At 40.6% G+C, this 15,867-nt stretch overlaps 5 non-coding genes across 5 annotated transcripts; all 5 read right to left on the bottom strand.

The window, feature by feature from the left end:
• Positions 1–1,184: 1,184 nt before the first annotated feature.
• On the bottom strand, positions 1,185–1,256 carry TRNAE-CUC (transfer RNA glutamic acid (anticodon CUC)). Its single transcript has one exon. It is a non-coding gene; the product is annotated as a tRNA-Glu (tRNA).
• A 6,581-nt stretch (positions 1,257–7,837) lies between these two features.
• TRNAE-CUC (transfer RNA glutamic acid (anticodon CUC)) lies at positions 7,838–7,909 on the bottom strand. The gene has a single exon. It is a non-coding gene; the product is annotated as a tRNA-Glu (tRNA).
• Positions 7,910–12,376: 4,467 nt separating this feature from the next.
• Positions 12,377–12,448, bottom strand: TRNAE-CUC (transfer RNA glutamic acid (anticodon CUC)). Its single transcript has one exon. It is a non-coding gene; the product is annotated as a tRNA-Glu (tRNA).
• Positions 12,449–13,574: 1,126 nt separating this feature from the next.
• Positions 13,575–13,646, bottom strand: TRNAE-CUC (transfer RNA glutamic acid (anticodon CUC)). The gene has a single exon. It is a non-coding gene; the product is annotated as a tRNA-Glu (tRNA).
• A 1,366-nt stretch (positions 13,647–15,012) lies between these two features.
• On the bottom strand, positions 15,013–15,084 carry TRNAE-CUC (transfer RNA glutamic acid (anticodon CUC)). Its single transcript has one exon. It is a non-coding gene; the product is annotated as a tRNA-Glu (tRNA).
• Between the last annotated feature and the right edge of the window lie 783 nt (positions 15,085–15,867).

Consider the following 15,867-nt stretch of genomic DNA (forward strand, 5'->3'; position numbering starts at 1 on the left):
GGAACCGAACCCGGGCCGCGGCGAGAGCGCCGAATCCTAGCCTCTAGACCACCAGGGAGGGATGGTTTAGTTTGACACTCCATGAAAGAAAAGGAAGTTTCCTGAATGAAGTCCAAAGCAATGGAATGTGAGGGAGTGGGCTACTAGGAATCAGTTTTAGAAGGAAGGAGAGTAAAAATGGTTGTGCATAGCAGTCTTAAATTACACCACACAGCAGCTTTACCTGATGGATGTATAGTACTGGCACAAAAAAATTATTTTGAGGAGCTAGACGTTGAGTGTCCCTGGCTCCATGATAAATTGTTCTCGTGCTAAAGAAAGAAGACATTAATGATTCAGATATCAAATATGGTCTAATTGGTTCTGATGAAAAAAATACTTTTGTACAAGAGCACAAGTCTTTTAGTAGGTAACTGAAAAATATTCACTAAGAAAGGAAGATAGCTGACTCTTTGTTATCAATTTCCATTGTCTGTTTTGACATCTCACTGTTGCTCAAGTATTAGAAATGATGCGCTGAACTGAAAGTGCATAATTTCTTTGAAAGGTTGGTGTTTTTGGCAAAAACATTCCGAGGACCTCACTTTCACTGACCGGGAATCAAACCCGGGCCGCGGCGGTGAGAGCGCCGAATCCTAGCCTCTAGACCACCAGGGAGGGATGGTTTAGTTTGACACTCCATGAAAGAAAAGGAAGTTTCCTGAATGAAGTCCAAAGCAATGGAATGTGAGGGAGTGGGCTACTAGGAATCAGTTTTAGAAGGAAGGAGAGTAAAAATGGTTGTGCATAGCAGTCTTAAATTACACCACACAGCAGCTTTACCTGATGGATGTATAGTACTGGCACGAAAAAATTATTTTGAGGAGCTAGACGTTGAGAGTCCCTGGCTCCATGATAAATTGTTCTGGTGCTAAAGAAAGAAGACATTAATGACTCAGATATCAAATATGGTCTAATTGGTTCTGATGAAAAAAATACTTTTGTACAAGAGCACAAGTCTTTTAGTAGCTAACTGAAAAATATTCACTAAGAAAGGAAGATAGCTGACTCTTTGTTATCAATTTCCATTGTCTGTTTTGACAACTCACTGTTGCTCAAGTATTAGAAATGATGCGCTGAACTGAAAGTGCATCATTTCTTTGAAAGGTTGGTGTTTTTGGCAAAAATATTCAGAGGACCTCACTTTCCCTGACCGGGAATCGAACCCGGGCCGCGGCGGTGAGAGCGCCAAATCCTAGCCACTAGACCACCAGGGAGGGATGGTTTAGTTTGACACTCCATGAAAGAAAAGGAAGTTTCCTGAATGAAGTCCAAAGCAATGGAATGTGAGGGAGTGGGCTACTAGGAATCAGTTTTAGAAGGAAGGAGAGTAAAAATGGTTGTGCATAGCAGTCTTAAATTACACCACACAGCAGCTTTACCTGATGGATGTATAGTACTGGCACGAAAAAATTATTTTGAGGAGCTAGACGTTGAGAGTCCCTGGCTCCATGATAAATTGTTCTGGTGCTAAAGAAAGAAGACATTAATCACTCAGATATCAAATATGGTCTAATTGGTTCTGATGAAAAAAATACTTTTGTACAAGAGCACAAGTCTTTTAGTAGCTAACTGAAAAATATTCACTAACAAAGGAAGATAGCTGACTCTTTGTTATCAATTTCCATTGTCTGTTTTGACAACTCACTGTTGCTCAAGTATTAGAAATGATGCGCTGAACTGAAAGTGCATCATTTCTTTGAAAGGTTGGTGTTTTTGGCAAAAACATTCCGAGGACCTCACTTTCCCTGACCGGGAATCGACCCTGGGCCGCGGCGGTGAGAGCGCCGAATCCTAGCCACTAGACCACCAGGGAGGGATGGTTTTGTTTGACACTCCATGAAAGAAAAGGAAGTTTCCTGAATGAAGTCCAAAGCAATGGAATGTGAGGGAGTGGGCTACTAGGAATCAGTTTTAGAAGGAAGGAGAGTAAAAATGGTTGTGCATAGCAGTCTTAAATTACACCACACAGCAGCTTTACCTGATGGATGTATAGTACTGGCACGAAAAAATTATTTTGAGGAGCTAGACGTTGAGAGTCCCTGGCTCCATGATAAATTGTTCTGGTGCTAAAGAAAGAAGACATTAATGACTCAGATATCAAATATGGTCTAATTGGTTCTGATGAAAAAAATACTTTTGTACAAGAGCACAAGTCTTTTAGTAGCTAACTGAAAAATATTCACTAAGAAAGGAAGATAGCTGACTCTCTGTTATCAATTTCCATTGTCTGTTTTGACATCTCACTGTTGCTCAAGTATTAGAAATGATGCGCTGAACTGAAAGTGCATCATTTCTTTGAAAGTTTGGTTTTTTTGGCAAAAATATTCCAAGGACCTCACTTTCCCAGCCCGGGAATCGAACCCAGGCCGCGGCGGTGAGAGCGCCGAATCCTAGCCAGTAGACCACCAGGGAGGGATGGTTTAGTTTGACACTCCATGTCAAAAAAAATACTTTTGTACAAGAGCACAAGTCTTTTAGTAGCTAACTGAAAAATATTCACTAAGAAAGGAAGATAGCTGACTCTTTGTTATCAATTTCCATTGTCTGTTTTGACAACTCACTGTTGCTCAAGTATTAGAAATGATGCGCTGAACTGAAAGTGCATCATTTCTTTGAAAGGTTGGTGTTTTTGGCAAAAATATTCCGAGGACCTCACTTTCCCTGACCAGGAATCGAATCCAGGCTGCAGCGGTGAGAGCACCGAATCCTAGCCACTAGACCACCTGGGAGGGATGGTTTAGTTTGACACTCCATGAAAGAAAAGGAAGTTTCCTGAATGAAGTCCAAAGCAATGGAATGTGAGGGAGTGGGCTACTAGGAATCAGTTTTAGAAGGAAGGAGAGTAAAAATGGTTGTGCATAGCAGTCTTAAATTACACCACACAGCAGCTTTACCTGATGGATGTATAGTACTGGCACGAAAAAATTATTTTGAGGAGCTAGACGTTGAGAGTCCCTGGCTCCATGATAAATTGTTCTGGTGCTAAAGAAAGAAGACATTAATGATTCAGATATCAAATATGGTCTAATTGGTTCTGATGAAAAAAATACTTTTGTACAAGAGCACAAGTCTTTTAGTAGCTAAATGAAAAATATTCACTAAGAAAGGAAGATAGCTGACTCTTTGTTATCAATTTCCATTGTCTGTTTTGACAACTCACTGTTGCTCAAGTATTAGAAATGATGCGCTGAACTGAAAGTGCATCATTTCTTTGAAAGGTTGGTGTTTTTAGCAAAAATATTCCAAGGACCTCACTTTCCCTGACCGGGAATCGAACCCGGGCCGCGGCGGTGAGAGCGCTGAATCCTAGCCAGTAGACCACCAGGGAGGGATGGTTTAGTTTGACACTCCATGTCAAAAAAAATACTTTTGTACAAGAGCACAAGTCTTTTAGTAGCTAACTGAAAAATATTCACTAAGAAAGGAAGATAGCTGACTCTTTGTTATCAATTTCCATTGTCTGTTTTGACATCTCACTGTTGCTCAAGTATTAGAAATGATGCGCTGAACTGAAAGTGCATAATTTCTTTGAAAGGTTGGTGTTTTTGGCAAAAACATTCCGAGGACCTCACTTTCACTGACCGGGAATCGAACCCGGGCCGCGGCGAGAGCGCCGAATCCTAGCCTCTAGACCACCAGGGAGGGATGGTTTAGTTTGACACTCCATGAAAGAAAAGGAAGTTTCCTGAATGAAGTCCAAAGCAATGGAATGTGAGGGAGTGGGCTACTAGGAATCAGTTTTAGAAGGAAGGAGAGTAAAAATGGTTGTGCATAGCAGTCTTAAATTACACCACACAGCAGCTTTACCTCATGGATGTATAGTACTGGCACAAAAAAATTATTTTGAGGAGCTAGACGTTGAGTGTCCCTGGCTCCATGATAAATTGTTCTCGTGCTAAAGAAAGAAGACATTAATGATTCAGATATCAAATATGGTCTAATTGGTTCTGATGAAAAAAATACTTTTGTACAAGAGCACAAGTCTTTTAGTAGGTAACTGAAAAATATTCACTAAGAAAGGAAGATAGCTGACTCTTTGTTATCAATTTCCATTGTCTGTTTTGACATCTCACTGTTGCTCAAGTATTAGAAATGATGCGCTGAACTGAAAGTGCATAATTTCTTTGAAAGGTTGGTGTTTTTGGCAAAAACATTCCGAGGACCTCACTTTCACTGACCGGGAATCGAACCCGGGCCGCGGCGGTGAGAGCGCCGAATCCTAGCCTCTAGACCACCAGGGAGGGATGGTTTAGTTTGACACTCCATGAAAGAAAAGGAAGTTTCCTGAATGAAGTCCAAAGCAATGGAATGTGAGGGAGTGGGCTACTAGGAATCAGTTTTAGAAGGAAGGAGAGTAAAAATGGTTGTGCATAGCAGTCTTAAATTACACCACACAGCAGCTTTACCTGATGGATGTATAGTACTGGCACGAAAAAATTATTTTGAGGAGCTAGACGTTGAGAGTCCCTGGCTCCATGATAAATTGTTCTGGTGCTAAAGAAAGAAGACATTAATCACTCAGATATCAAATATGGTCTAATTGGTTCTGATGAAAAAAATACTTTTGTACAAGAGCACAAGTCTTTTAGTAGCTAACTGAAAAATATTCACTAACAAAGGAAGATAGCTGACTCTTTGTTATCAATTTCCATTGTCTGTTTTGACAACTCACTGTTGCTCAAGTATTAGAAATGATGCGCTGAACTGAAAGTGCATCATTTCTTTGAAAGGTTGGTGTTTTTGGCAAAAACATTCCGAGGACCTCACTTTCCCTGACCGGGAATCGACCCCGGGCCGCGGCGGTGAGAGCGCCGAATCCTAGCCACTAGACCACCAGGGAGGGATGGTTTTGTTTGACACTCCATGAAAGAAAAGGAAGTTTCCTGAATGAAGTCCAAAGCAATGGAATGTGAGGGAGTGGGCTACTAGGAATCAGTTTTAGAAGGAAGGAGAGTAAAAATGGTTGTGCATAGCAGTCTTAAATTACACCACACAGCAGCTTTACCTGATGGATGTATAGTACTGGCACGAAAAAATTATTTTGAGGAGCTAGACGTTGAGAGTCCCTGGCTCCATGATAAATTGTTCTGGTGCTAAAGAAAGAAGACATTAATGACTCAGATATCAAATATGGTCTAATTGGTTCTGATGAAAAAAATACTTTTGTACAAGAGCACAAGTCTTTTAGTAGCTAACTGAAAAATATTCACTAAGAAAGGAAGATAGCTGACTCTCTGTTATCAATTTCCATTGTCTGTTTTGACATCTCACTGTTGCTCAAGTATTAGAAATGATGCGCTGAACTGAAAGTGCATCATTTCTTTGAAAGTTTGGTTTTTTTGGCAAAAATATTCCAAGGACCTCACTTTCCCAGCCCGGGAATCGAACCCAGGCCGCGGCGGTGAGAGCGCCGAATCCTAGCCAGTAGACCACCAGGGAGGGATGGTTTAGTTTGACACTCCATGTCAAAAAAAATACTTTTGTACAAGAGCACAAGTCTTTTAGTAGCTAACTGAAAAATATTCACTAAGAAAGGAAGATAGCTGACTCTTTGTTATCAATTTCCATTGTCTGTTTTGACAACTCACTGTTGCTCAAGTATTAGAAATGATGCGCTGAACTGAAAGTGCATCATTTCTTTGAAAGGTTGGTGTTTTTGGCAAAAATATTCCGAGGACCTCACTTTCCCTGACCAGGAATCGAATCCAGGCTGCAGCGGTGAGAGCACCGAATCCTAGCCACTAGACCACCTGGGAGGGATGGTTTAGTTTGACACTCCATGAAAGAAAAGGAAGTTTCCTGAATGAAGTCCAAAGCAATGGAATGTGAGGGAGTGGGCTACTAGGAATCAGTTTTAGAAGGAAGGAGAGTAAAAATGGTTGTGCATAGCAGTCTTAAATTACACCACACAGCAGCTTTACCTGATGGATGTATAGTACTGGCACGAAAAAATTATTTTGAGGAGCTAGACGTTGAGAGTCCCTGGCTCCATGATAAATTGTTCTGGTGCTAAAGAAAGAAGACATTAATGATTCAGATATCAAATATGGTCTAATTGGTTCTGATGAAAAAAATACTTTTGTACAAGAGCACAAGTCTTTTAGTAGCTAAATGAAAAATATTCACTAAGAAAGGAAGATAGCTGACTCTTTGTTATCAATTTCCATTGTCTGTTTTGACAACTCACTGTTGCTCAAGTATTAGAAATGATGCGCTGAACTGAAAGTGCATCATTTCTTTGAAAGGTTGGTGTTTTTAGCAAAAATATTCCAAGGACCTCACTTTCCCTGACCGGGAATCGAACCCGGGCCGCGGCGGTGAGAGCGCTGAATCCTAGCCAGTAGACCACCAGGGAGGGATGGTTTAGTTTGACACTCCATGTCAAAAAAAATACTTTTGTACAAGAGCACAAGTCTTTTAGTAGCTAACTGAAAAATATTCACTAAGAAAGGAAGATAGCTGACTCTTTGTTATCAATTTCCATTGTCTGTTTTGACATCTCACTGTTGCTCAAGTATTAGAAATGATGCGCTGAACTGAAAGTGCATAATTTCTTTGAAAGGTTGGTGTTTTTGGCAAAAACATTCCGAGGACCTCACTTTCACTGACCGGGAATCGAACCCGGGCCGCGGCGAGAGCGCCGAATCCTAGCCTCTAGACCACCAGGGAGGGATGGTTTAGTTTGACACTCCATGAAAGAAAAGGAAGTTTCCTGAATGAAGTCCAAAGCAATGGAATGTGAGGGAGTGGGCTACTAGGAATCAGTTTTAGAAGGAAGGAGAGTAAAAATGGTTGTGCATAGCAGTCTTAAATTACACCACACAGCAGCTTTACCTCATGGATGTATAGTACTGGCACAAAAAAATTATTTTGAGGAGCTAGACGTTGAGTGTCCCTGGCTCCATGATAAATTGTTCTCGTGCTAAAGAAAGAAGACATTAATGATTCAGATATCAAATATGGTCTAATTGGTTCTGATGAAAAAAATACTTTTGTACAAGAGCACAAGTCTTTTAGTAGGTAACTGAAAAATATTCACTAAGAAAGGAAGATAGCTGACTCTTTGTTATCAATTTCCATTGTCTGTTTTGACATCTCACTGTTGCTCAAGTATTAGAAATGATGCGCTGAACTGAAAGTGCATAATTTCTTTGAAAGGTTGGTGTTTTTGGCAAAAACATTCCGAGGACCTCACTTTCACTGACCGGGAATCGAACCCGGGCCGCGGCGGTGAGAGCGCCGAATCCTAGCCTCTAGACCACCAGGGAGGGATGGTTTAGTTTGACACTCCATGAAAGAAAAGGAAGTTTCCTGAATGAAGTCCAAAGCAATGGAATGTGAGGGAGTGGGCTACTAGGAATCAGTTTTAGAAGGAAGGAGAGTAAAAATGGTTGTGCATAGCAGTCTTAAATTACACCACACAGCAGCTTTACCTGATGGATGTATAGTACTGGCACGAAAAAATTATTTTGAGGAGCTAGACGTTGAGAGTCCCTGGCTCCATGATAAATTGTTCTGGTGCTAAAGAAAGAAGACATTAATGACTCAGATATCAAATATGGTCTAATTGGTTCTGATGAAAAAAATACTTTTGTACAAGAGCACAAGTCTTTTAGTAGCTAACTGAAAAATATTCACTAAGAAAGGAAGATAGCTGACTCTTTGTTATCAATTTCCATTGTCTGTTTTGACAACTCACTGTTGCTCAAGTATTAGAAATGATGCGCTGAACTGAAAGTGCATCATTTCTTTGAAAGGTTGGTGTTTTTGGCAAAAATATTCAGAGGACCTCACTTTCCCTGACCGGGAATCGAACCCGGGCCGCGGCGGTGAGAGCGCCAAATCCTAGCCACTAGACCACCAGGGAGGGATGGTTTAGTTTGACACTCCATGAAAGAAAAGGAAGTTTCCTGAATGAAGTCCAAAGCAATGGAATGTGAGGGAGTGGGCTACTAGGAATCAGTTTTAGAAGGAAGGAGAGTAAAAATGGTTGTGCATAGCAGTCTTAAATTAAACCACACAGCAGCTTTACCTGATGGATGTATAGTACTGGCACGAAAAAATTATTTTGAGGAGCTAGACGTTGAGAGTCCCTGGCTCCATGATAAATTGTTCTGGTGCTAAAGAAAGAAGACATTAATGACTCAGATATCAAATATGGTCTAATTGGTTCTGATGAAAAAAATACTTTTGTACAAGAGCACAAGTCTTTTAGTAGCTAACTGAAAAATATTCACTAAGAAAGGAAGATAGCTGACTCTCTGTTATCAATTTCCATTGTCTGTTTTGACATCTCACTGTTGCTCAAGTATTAGAAATGATGCGCTGAACTGAAAGTGCATCATTTCTTTGAAAGTTTGGTTTTTTTGGCAAAAATATTCCAAGGACCTCACTTTCCCAGCCCGGGAATCGAACCCAGGCCGCGGCGGTGAGAGCGCCGAATCCTAGCCAGTAGACCACCAGGGAGGGATGGTTTAGTTTGACACTCCATGTCAAAAAAAATACTTTTGTACAAGAGCACAAGTCTTTTAGTAGCTAACTGAAAAATATTCACTAAGAAAGGGAGATAGCTGACTCTTTGTTATCAATTTCCATTGTCTGTTTTGACAACTCACTGTTGCTCAAGTATTAGAAATGATGCGCTGAACTGAAAGTGCATCATTTCTTTGAAAGGTTGGTGTTTTTGGCAAAAATATTCCGAGGACCTCACTTTCCCTGACCAGGAATCGAATCCAGGCTGCAGCGGTGAGAGCACCGAATCCTAGCCACTAGACCACCTGGGAGGGATGGTTTAGTTTGACACTCCATGAAAGAAAAGGAAGTTTCCTGAATGAAGTCCAAAGCAATGGAATGTGAGGGAGTGGGCTACTAGGAATCAGTTTTAGAAGGAAGGAGAGTAAAAATGGTTGTGCATAGCAGTCTTAAATTACACCACACAGCAGCTTTACCTGATGGATGTATAGTACTGGCACGAAAAAATTATTTTGAGGAGCTAGACGTTGAGAGTCCCTGGCTCCATGATAAATTGTTCTGGTGCTAAAGAAAGAAGACATTAATGATTCAGATATCAAATATGGTCTAATTGGTTCTGATGAAAAAAATACTTTTGTACAAGAGCACAAGTCTTTTAGTAGCTAAATGAAAAATATTCACTAAGAAAGGAAGATAGCTGACTCTTTGTTATCAATTTCCATTGTCTGTTTTGACAACTCACTGTTGCTCAAGTATTAGAAATGATGCGCTGAACTGAAAGTGCATCATTTCTTTGAAAGGTTGGTGTTTTTAGCAAAAATATTCCAAGGACCTCACTTTCCCTGACCGGGAATCGAACCCGGGCCGCGGCGGTGAGAGCGCTGAATCCTAGCCAGTAGACCACCAGGGAGGGATGGTTTAGTTTGACACTCCATGTCAAAAAAAATACTTTTGTACAAGAGCACAAGTCTTTTAGTAGCTAACTGAAAAATATTCACTAAGAAAGGAAGATAGCTGACTCTTTGTTATCAATTTCCATTGTCTGTTTTGACATCTCACTGTTGCTCAAGTATTAGAAATGATGCGCTGAACTGAAAGTGCATAATTTCTTTGAAAGGTTGGTGTTTTTGGCAAAAACATTCCGAGGACCTCACTTTCACTGACCGGGAATCGAACCCGGGCCGCGGCGAGAGCGCCGAATCCTAGCCTCTAGACCACCAGGGAGGGATGGTTTAGTTTGACACTCCATGAAAGAAAAGGAAGTTTCCTGAATGAAGTCCAAAGCAATGGAATGTGAGGGAGTGGGCTACTAGGAATCAGTTTTAGAAGGAAGGAGAGTAAAAATGGTTGTGCATAGCAGTCTTAAATTACACCACACAGCAGCTTTACCTCATGGATGTATAGTACTGGCACAAAAAAATTATTTTGAGGAGCTAGACGTTGAGTGTCCCTGGCTCCATGATAAATTGTTCTCGTGCTAAAGAAAGAAGACATTAATGATTCAGATATCAAATATGGTCTAATTGGTTCTGATGAAAAAAATACTTTTGTACAAGAGCACAAGTCTTTTAGTAGGTAACTGAAAAATATTCACTAAGAAAGGAAGATAGCTGACTCTTTGTTATCAATTTCCATTGTCTGTTTTGACAACTCACTGTTGCTCAAGTATTAGAAATGATGCGCTGAACTGAAAGTGCATCATTTCTTTGAAAGGTTGGTGTTTTTGGCAAAAATATTCCGAGGACCTCACTTTCCCTGACCAGGAATCGAATCCAGGCTGCAGCGGTGAGAGCACCGAATCCTAGCCACTAGACCACCTGGGAGGGATGGTTTAGTTTGACACTCCATGAAAGAAAAGGAAGTTTCCTGAATGAAGTCCAAAGCAATGGAATGTGAGGGAGTGGGCTACTAGGAATCAGTTTTAGAAGGAAGGAGAGTAAAAATGGTTGTGCATAGCAGTCTTAAATTACACCACACAGCAGCTTTACCTGATGGATGTATAGTACTGGCACGAAAAAATTATTTTGAGGAGCTAGACGTTGAGAGTCCCTGGCTCCATGATAAATTGTTCTGGTGCTAAAGAAAGAAGACATTAATGATTCAGATATCAAATATGGTCTAATTGGTTCTGATGAAAAAAATACTTTTGTACAAGAGCACAAGTCTTTTAGTAGCTAAATGAAAAATATTCACTAAGAAAGGAAGATAGCTGACTCTTTGTTATCAATTTCCATTGTCTGTTTTGACAACTCACTGTTGCTCAAGTATTAGAAATGATGCGCTGAACTGAAAGTGCATCATTTCTTTGAAAGGTTGGTGTTTTTAGCAAAAATATTCCAAGGACCTCACTTTCCCTGACCGGGAATCGAACCCGGGCCGCGGCGGTGAGAGCGCTGAATCCTAGCCAGTAGACCACCAGGGAGGGATGGTTTAGTTTGACACTCCATGTCAAAAAAAATACTTTTGTACAAGAGCACAAGTCTTTTAGTAGCTAACTGAAAAATATTCACTAAGAAAGGAAGATAGCTGACTCTTTGTTATCAATTTCCATTGTCTGTTTTGACATCTCACTGTTGCTCAAGTATTAGAAATGATGCGCTGAACTGAAAGTGCATAATTTCTTTGAAAGGTTGGTGTTTTTGGCAAAAACATTCCGAGGACCTCACTTTCACTGACCGGGAATCGAACCCGGGCCGCGGCGAGAGCGCCGAATCCTAGCCTCTAGACCACCAGGGAGGGATGGTTTAGTTTGGCACTCCATGAAAGAAAAGGAAGTTTCCTGAATGAAGTCCAAAGCAATGGAATGTGAGGGAGTGGGCTACTAGGAATCAGTTTTAGAAGGAAGGAGAGTAAAAATGGTTGTGCATAGCAGTCTTAAATTACACCACACAGCAGCTTTACCTCATGGATGTATAGTACTGGCACAAAAAAATTATTTTGAGGAGCTAGACGTTGAGTGTCCCTGGCTCCATGATAAATTGTTCTCGTGCTAAAGAAAGAAGACATTAATGATTCAGATATCAAATATGGTCTAATTGGTTCTGATGAAAAAAATACTTTTGTACAAGAGCACAAGTCTTTTAGTAGGTAACTGAAAAATATTCACTAAGAAAGGAAGATAGCTGACTCTTTGTTATCAATTTCCATTGTCTGTTTTGACATCTCACTGTTGCTCAAGTATTAGAAATGATGCGCTGAACTGAAAGTGCATAATTTCTTTGAAAGGTTGGTGTTTTTGGCAAAAACATTCCGATGACCTCACTTTCACTGACCGGGAATCGAACCCGGGCCGCGGCGGTGAGAGCGCCGAATCCTAGCCTCTAGACCACCAGGGAGGGATGGTTTAGTTTGACACTCCATGAAAGAAAAGGAAGTTTCCTGAATGAAGTCCAAAGCAATGGAATGTGAGGGAGTGGGCTACTAGGAATCAGTTTTAGAAGGAAGGAGAGTAAAAATGGTTGTGCATAGCAGTCTTAAATTACACCACACAGCAGCTTTACCTGATGGATGTATAGTACTGGCACGAAAAAATTATTTTGAGGAGCTAGACGTTGAGAGTCCCTGGCTCCATGATAAATTGTTCTGGTGCTAAAGAAAGAAGACATTAATGACTCAGATATCAAATATGGTCTAATTGGTTCTGATGAAAAAAATACTTTTGTACAAGAGCACAAGTCTTTTAGTAGCTAACTGAAAAATATTCACTAAGAAAGGAAGATAGCTGACTCTTTGTTATCAATTTCCATTGTCTGTTTTGACAACTCACTGTTGCTCAAGTATTAGAAATGATGCGCTGAACTGAAAGTGCATCATTTCTTTGAAAGGTTGGTGTTTTTGGCAAAAATATTCAGAGGACCTCACTTTCCCTGACCGGGAATCGAACCCGGGCCGCGGCGGTGAGAGCGCCAAATCCTAGCCACTAGACCACCAGGGAGGGATGGTTTAGTTTGACACTCCATGAAAGAAAAGGAAGTTTCCTGAATGAAGTCCAAAGCAATGGAATGTGAGGGAGTGGGCTACTAGGAATCAGTTTTAGAAGGAAGGAGAGTAAAAATGGTTGTGCATAGCAGTCTTAAATTAAACCACACAGCAGCTTTACCTGATGGATGTATAGTACTGGCACGAAAAAATTATTTTGAGGAGCTAGACGTTGAGAGTCCCTGGCTCCATGATAAATTGTTCTGGTGCTAAAGAAAGAAGACATTAATGACTCAGATATCAAATATGGTCTAATTGGTTCTGATGAAAAAAATACTTTTGTACAAGAGCACAAGTCTTTTAGTAGCTAACTGAAAAATATTCACTAAGAAAGGAAGATAGCTGACTCTTTGTTATCAATTTCCATTGTCTGTTTTGACAACTCACTGTTGCTCAAGTATTAGAAATGATGCGCTGAACTGAAAGTGCATCATTTCTTTGAAAGGTTGGTGTTTTTGGCAAAAACATTCCGAGGACCTCACTTTCCCTGACCGGGAATCGACCCCGGGCCGCGGCGGTGAGAGCGCCGAATCCTAGCCACTAGACCACCAGGGAGGGATGGTTTTGTTTGACACTCCATGAAAGAAAAGGAAGTTTCCTGAATGAAGTCCAAAGCAATGGAATGTGAGGGAGTGGGCTACTAGGAATCAGTTTTAGAAGGAAGGAGAGTAAAAATGGTTGTGCATAGCAGTCTTAAATTACACCACACAGCAGCTTTACCTGATGGATGTATAGTACTGGCACGAAAAAATTATTTTGAGGAGCTAGACGTTGAGAGTCCCTGGCTCCATGATAAATTGTTCTGGTGCTAAAGAAAGAAGACATTAATGACTCAGATATCAAATATGGTCTAATTGGTTCTGATGAAAAAAATACTTTTGTACAAGAGCACAAGTCTTTTAGTAGCTAACTGAAAAATATTCACTAAGAAAGGAAGATAGCTGACTCTTTGTTATCAATTTCCATTGTCTGTTTTGACAACTCACTGTTGCTCAAGTATTAGAAATGATGCGCTGAACTGAAAGTGCATCATTTCTTTGAAAGGTTGGTGTTTTTGGCAAAAATATTCCGAGGACCTCACTTTCCCTGACCGGGAATCGAACCCGGGCCGCGGCGGTGAGAGCGCCAAATCCTAGCCACTAGACCACCAGGGAGGGATGGTTTAGTTTGACACTCCATGAAAGAAAAGGAAGTTTTCTGAATGAAGTCCAAAGCAATGGAATGTGATGGAGTGGGCTACTAGGAATCAGTTTTAGAAGGAAGGAGAGTAAAAATGGTTGTGCATAGCAGTCTTAAATTACACCACACAGCAGCTTTACCTGATGGATGTATAGTACTGGCACGAAAAAATTATTTTGAGGAGCTAGACGTTGAGAGTCCCTGGCTCCATGATAAATTGTTCTGGTGCTAAAGAAAGAAGACATTAATGACTCAGATATCAAATATGGTCTAATTGGTTCTGATGAAAAAAATACTTTTGTACAAGAGCACAAGTCTTTTAGTAGCTAACTGAAAAATATTCACTAAGAAAGGAAGATAGCTGACTCTTTGTTATCAATTTCCATTGTCTGTTTTGACAACTCACTGTTGCTCAAGTATTAGAAATGATGCGCTGAACTGAAAGTGCATCATTTCTTTGAAAGGTTGGTGTTTTTAGCAAAAATATTCCAAGGACCTCACTTTCCCTGACCGGGAATCGAACCCGGGCCGCGGCGGTGAGAGCGCTGAATCCTAGCCAGTAGACCACCAGGGAGGGATGGTTTAGTTTGACACTCCATGTCAAAAAAAATACTTTTGTACAAGAGCACAAGACTTTTAGTAGCTAACTGAAAAATATTCACTAAGAAAGGAAGATAGCTGACTCTTTGTTATCAATTTCCATTGTCTGTTTTGACATCTCACTGTTGCTCAAGTATTAGAAATGATGTGCTGAACTGAAAGTGCATCATTTCTTTGAAAGGTTGGTGTTTTTGGCAAAAATATTCCGAGGACCTCACTTTCCCTGAACGGGAATCCATGAAAGAAAAGGAAGTTTCCTGAATGAAGTCCAAAGCAATGGAATGTGAGGGAGTGGGCTACTAGGAATCAGTTTTAGAAGGAAGGAGAGTAAAAATGGTTGTGCATAGCAGTCTTAAATTACACCACACAGCAGCTTTACCTGATGGATGTATAGTACTGGCACGAAAAAATTATTTTGAGGAGCTAGACGTTGAGAGTCCCTGGCTCCATGATAAATTGTTCTGGTGCTAAAGAAAGAAGACATTAATGACTCAGATATCAAATATGGTCTAATTGGTTCTGATGAAAAAAATACTTTTGTACAAGAGCACAAGTCTTTTAGTAGCTAACTGAAAAATATTCACTAAGAAAGGAAGATAGCTGACTCTTTGTTATCAATTTCCATTGTCTGTTTTGACAACTCACTGTTGCTCAAGTATTAGAAATGATGCGCTGAACTGAAAGTGCATCATTTCTTTGAAAGGTTGGTGTTTTTGGCAAAAATATTCAGAGGACCTCACTTTCCCTGACCGGGAATCGAACCCGGGCCACGGCGGTGAGAGCGCCAAATCCTAGCCACTAGACCACCAGGGAGGGATGGTTTAGTTTGACACTCCATGAAAGAAAAGGAAGTTTCCTGAATGAAGTCCAAAGCAATGGAATGTGAGGGAGTGGGCTACTAGGAATCAGTTTTAGAAGGAAGGAGAGTAAAAATGGTTGTGCATAGCAGTCTTAAATTAAACCACACAGCAGCTTTACCTGATGGATGTATAGTACTGGCACGAAAAAATTATTTTGAGGAGCTAGACGTTGAGAGTCCCTGGCTCCATGATAAATTGTTCTGGTGCTAAAGAAAGAAGACATTAATGACTCAGATATCAAATATGGTCTAATTGGTTCTGATGAAAAAAATACTTTTGTACAAGAGCACAAGTCTTTTAGTAGCTAACTGAAAAATATTCACTAAGAAAGGAAGATAGCTGACTCTTTGTTATCAATTTCCATTGTCTGTTTTGACAACTCACTGTTGCTCAAGTATTAGAAATGATGCGCTGAACTGAAAGTGCATCATTTCTTTGAAAGGTTGGTGTTTTTGGCAAAAACATTCCGAGGACCTCACTTTCCCTGACCGGGAATCGACCCCGGGCCGCGGCGGTGAGAGCGCCGAATCCTAGCCACTAGACCACCAGGGAGGGATGGTTTTGTTTGACACTCCATGAAAGAAAAGGAAGTTTCCTGAATGAAGTCCAAAGCAATGGAATGTGAGGGAGTGGGCTACTAGGAATCAGTTTTAGAAGGAAGGAGAGTAAAAATGGTTGTGCATAGCAGTCTTAAATTACACCACACAGCAGCTTTACCTGATGGATGTATAGTACT

Source organism: Taudactylus pleione, unplaced genomic scaffold, assembly GCF_031769625.1.
Source record: "Taudactylus pleione unplaced genomic scaffold, aTauple2 ptg001386l, whole genome shotgun sequence".
Classification (NCBI taxonomy): Eukaryota; Metazoa; Chordata; class Amphibia; order Anura; family Myobatrachidae; genus Taudactylus; species Taudactylus pleione.